The sequence below is a fragment of the Arachis ipaensis genome, chromosome B6, assembly GCF_059453495.1.
Source record: "Arachis ipaensis isolate K30076 ecotype BB chromosome B6, ASM5945349v1, whole genome shotgun sequence".
NCBI classification, from domain to species: Eukaryota; Viridiplantae; Streptophyta; class Magnoliopsida; order Fabales; family Fabaceae; genus Arachis; species Arachis ipaensis.
In genome coordinates this window covers 50,483,474-50,488,579 of record NC_142441.1, presented here as the reverse complement: position 1 = coordinate 50,488,579, position 5,106 = coordinate 50,483,474, and the positions used below count along the sequence as shown (strand labels likewise).

The window sequence follows — 5,106 nt, the reverse complement described above, 5'->3', positions numbered from 1 at the left end:
GAAGCAGACCTTGAACCTGAAAGGACTCTGAAGAGGAAACTAAGAGAAGCTAAATTACAACAATCCAGAGACAACCTTAAAGGAATTTTCGAACAGGAAGAGGAGATGGCAGCCGAAAATAATAATAATGCAAGGAGGATGCTTGGTGACTTTACTGCACCTAATTCCAATTTACATGGAAGAAGCATCTCCATCCCTGCCATTGGAGCAAATAACTTTGAGCTGAAACCTCAATTAGTTTCTCTGATGCAACAAAACTGCAAGTTTCATGGACTTCCATCTGAAGATCCTTTTCAGTTCTTAACTGAATTCTTGCAGATATATGATACTGTTAAGACTAATGGAGTAGATCCTGAAGTCTACAGGCTCATGCTTTTCCCTTTTGCTGTGAGAGACAGAGCTAGAATATGGTTGGACTCTCAATCTAAGGATAGCCTGAACTCTTGAGATAAGCTGGTCAAGGCTTTCTTAGCCAAGTTCTTTCCTCCTCAAAAGCTGAGTAAGCTTAGAGTGGATGTTCAAACCTTCAGACAGAAAGAAGGTGAATCCCTCTATGAAGCTTGGGAGAGATACAAGGAACTGACCAAAAAGTTTCCTTCTGACATGCTTTCAGAATGGACCATCCTGGATATATTCTATGATGGTCTGTGTGAATTAGCTAGGATGTCATTGGATACTTCTGCAGGTGGATCCATTCACCTAAAGAAAACGCCTGCAGAAGCTCAAGAACTCATTGACATGGTTGCTAACAACCAGTTTATGTACACTTCTGAGAGGAATCCTGTGAGTAATAGGACGCCTCAGAAGAAGGAAGTTCTTGAAATTGATACTGTGAATGCCATATTGGCTCAGAATAAAATATTGACTCAGCAAGTTAATATGATTTCTCAGAGTTTGAATGGAATGCAAGCTGCATCCAACAGTACTCAAGAGGCATCTTCTGAAGAAGAAGCTTATGATCCTGAGAACCCTGCAATAGCAGAGGTAAATTATATGGGTGAACCTTATGGGAACACCTATAACCCCTCATGGAAAAATCACCCAAATTTCTCATGGAAGGATCAACAAAAGCCTCAACAAGGCTTTAATAATGGTGGAAGAAATAGGTTTAGCAATAGCAAGCCTTTTTCATCATCCACTCAGCAACAGACAGATAACTCTGAACAAAATACCTCTAATTTAGCAAACTTAGTCTCTGATCTATCTAAGGCCACTTTGAGTTTCATGAATGAAACAAGGTCATCCATTAGAAATTTGGAGGCACAAGTGGGCCAGCTGAGTAAGAAGATCATTGAAACCCCTCCTAGTACTCTCCCAAGCAATACAAAAGAGAATTCGAAGAGAGATTTCAAGGCCATAGATATAACCATCATGGCCGAATCTAAGGAGGAAGGGGAGGACGTGAATCCCAAGGAGGAAGACCTCCTGGGACGTCCAGTGATTAATAAGGAGTTTCCCTCTGAGGAACCAAAGGAATCTGAGACTCATCTAGAGACCATAGAGATTCCATTGAACCTCCTTATGCCATTCATGAGCTCTGAAGAGTACTCTTCTTCTGAAGAGAATGAAGATGTTACTGAAGAGCAAGTTGCCAAGTTCTTTGGTGCAATCATGAAGCTGAATGCCAATTTATTTGGTAAAGAGACTTGGGGAGATGAACCTCCCCTGTTCACCAATGAACTGAATGCATTGGATCAACTGAGACTGCCTCAGAAGAAACAGGATCCTGGAAAGTTCCTAATACCTTGTGCCATAGGCACCATAACCTTTGAAAAGGCTCTATGTGACCTTGGGTCAGGAATAAACCTCATGCCACTCTCTGTAATGGAGAAACTAGGAATCTTTGAGGTGCAAGCTGCTAAGATCTCATTAGAGATGGCAGACAACTCAACAAAAGAGGCTTATGGACAAGTAGAGGACGTGTTAGTAAAGGTTGAAGGCCTTTACATCCCTGCTGATTTTATAATCCTGGATACTGGGAAGGATGAGGATGAATCCATCATTCTTGGAAGACCCTTCCTAGCCACAGCAAGAGCTGTGATTGATGTAGACAGAGGTGAATTAGTCCTTCAATTGAATGACGACTCCCTTGTGTTTAAAACTCAAGGTCACCTTTCTATAAATATGGAAAAGAGGTACAGTAAGCTTCTCACAAAACAGAGTCAACCAGAGCCCCCACAGTCAAACTCTAAGTTTGGTGTTGGGAGGCCACAACCAAACTCTAAGTTTGGTATTGAACTCCCATATCCAAACTCTAAGTTTGGTGTTGGGAGTCTATAAAATTGACCTGATCACCTGTGTGGCTCCATGAGAGCCCGCTGTCAAGCTATTGACATTAAAGAAGCGCTTGTTGGAAGGCAACCCAATTTTTATTTATCTAATTTTATTTTTATTTTTATTGTTCTTTCATGTTTTATTAGGTTCATGATCATGTGGAGTGATGATTGGATTTTTGACGGTTTAGAATTTCACAAATGAAATCTCGTTGAAGTATAGTCTCTAAACCAACAATAATCCTTTCATGCAAAAATTTGGTTGTCACAAGTACAAACCCCTAAAATCTATAAACCGAAGTATTTAAACCTCGGGTCGTCTCTCAAAGGACTTGCAGGGTAGTGTTCTTGTTATTGGTTATGGACTTGTTTATTTTGGGGTTTTGGATGAGGAATGTGAATAGTAAATGGTAGGAAAACTTTATTCACAAAATGGTCTTGGCAAGGTTTGGTTGTCAAGGGTCTTCATCATTATCACTAGCCACAAGTATGGTAGTTGCAAGGATTAATCCCACTTAGTCATCCTTAAATCGATTAACAAAGGAAAGTCAAGTGAGTTATATCAATCCTAGTCCATAAGTCCTAGCTTTTCACTAATTGGATTAATGAAGGCTAGAGTTAATGGCTATCAACTATCAATCAATTGGACACTAGTGACTCAATAAATCCTAAGTTACCTTCTCAAGCCAAGAACATAAAATTCTAGTCTAACATTCTTCCAAGCATTTAATCAAACACTTGGAAGGCATAAAAGAAAAGTATAGTCAATCACAACAAGAATGAATTCTAACTACAATTGAATACAAAGGATCAACAACAACAACCAAGGAAATCACAATTATCATGAATTACCTCAAATTGCATTATTAAAAGGAAATAAAGAGAACAAGAGTATCTCAATTACAAAACCTAGAAACAAAATAAGAGAAATTACAATCAAGAGAATAGGGAGAGAGAAAAGAACCAAAGTGTAGCAATCATCGATTGAAGGTAGAAGTAGAAGGAGACTTGAATTAAACCTAGAACTATGAGATCCTAATCTAACCCTAATTCCTAATCCTAATCCTAGAGAGAAGAGAGAGCTTCTCTCTCTAGAAACTAACTACAAAGCTAAACTAAACTAATTGGTAACTAACATCTAAAGTGATCAATGATCCTAAGTGATGAATGATGATCCTCCCTTAATCCTTCCTCCTTTTACTCCTTTCCCTTAGCAATTTGGCGCCAAAATGGGTTGAGAAAACCTCTCAAAATCGCCAGGCACGTGTTGCATTAATGAGGTCATGTGCCATCATCGGCGCGTGCGCGCATGGTACGCGTGCGCGTCCCTGGTCGATTCTGCAATGTGCGCGCGAGCGCCTTGTGCGCGTGCGCGTGCATGGCTGACTTTGCTTCTTTGACTTTTTTTTATGCTTCTCTCCACTTGTATGCTTCCTTCCTTGCTTCCTTCCTTGCTTCCTTTGATCCATGCCTAGTTTCAATCCTGAGGTTACTAGCAAACACATCAAGGCATCGTATGGAATCAAACAGAAACTAGAATTTACCAAGACAAGGCTTAAAAAGCATGTTTTTTACACTTAAGCACAATCATGGAAGAGATAACAAAACCATGCTAATTCTTAGGCTAAATGTGACAAAAGGTTATCAAAATGTTCTAAATTCAAGGCAAAACAAACCGTCAAATTGGGGTTTGTCATGGAGTCACAAAATAAATAGAAAAATAAAAAACAGAATCAAAAACAACAGAAGAAAAATCACACCTTGGAGGAAGGACTTACAGGCCTTTAAACGCCAGTAAGGAGCATCTGGCTGGCGTTCAACACCAGAACAAAGCATGGATCTGGCGTTGAACGCTCAAAACAAGCAGCATCCTGGTGTTCAGACGCCAGGAATGCACACTGAGGAAAGCTGGTGCTGAACGCCAGAAACAAGCATAGAACTGGCGTTCAACGCCAGAAACATCCTGCATCTGGGTGCTGAACGCCCAGAACAAGCACCAATTCGGCGTTTAAACGCCAAAATTGCATGCAAAGGCATTTTACATGCCTAATTGGTGCAAGGATGCAATTCCTTGACACCTCAAGATCTGTGGACCCCACAGGATCATCTCAGCATCTATGGACCCCACAGGATCCCCACCTACCTCCACTCATACTCTTCCCTCTTCTCAATGTTCATCCTCTCTTCCCAATAAACACCCTTCCCCAAAACCCTTCACCAATCACCTCAAGCTCTCTTCCCTATCACCCATTCACCACTCACATCCATCCACTCTTCCCCATAAACCTACCTCATAAACCCCACCTACCTTCAAAATTCAAAATCACTTTCCCACCCAAACCCTCCCCATATGGCCGAACCTTAACCCCTCTCCCTCCACTATATAAACCTCTCCATTCTTCTTCATTTTCACACAACACAACCTCTTTCCCTCTCCTCCATTTCTTCTTCTTCTTCATCTCTTCTTTCTTCTCTTGCTCGATGGCGAGGAATATTCTAAGTTTGGTGTGGTAAAAGCATAAGCTTTTTGTTTTTCCATTACCATTGATGGTACCTAAGACCGGAGAATCCTCTAGAAAAGGGAAAGGGAAGACAAAAGCTTCCACCTCTGAGTCATGGGAGATGGAAAGATTCATCTCCAAAGCTCATCAAAACCACTTCTATGATGTTGTGGCCAAGAAGAAGGTGATCCCCGAGGTCCCTTTCAAAATCAAGAGAAATGAGTATCCGGAGATCCGACATGAGATCCATAGAAGAGGTTGGGAAGTTCTAACAAACCCCATCCAACAAGTCAGAATTCTAATGGTTCAAGACTTCTATGCTAATGCATTGA

At 40.9% G+C, this 5,106-nt stretch overlaps 1 non-coding gene across 1 annotated transcript; it reads right to left on the bottom strand.

Annotated features, from left to right (window-relative positions):
* Positions 1-501: 501 nt before the first annotated feature.
* LOC148555519 (small nucleolar RNA R71) lies at positions 502-609 on the bottom strand. The gene has a single exon (XR_015886895.1). It is a non-coding gene; the product is annotated as a small nucleolar RNA R71 (small nucleolar RNA).
* Positions 610-5,106: the final 4,497 nt, after the last annotated feature.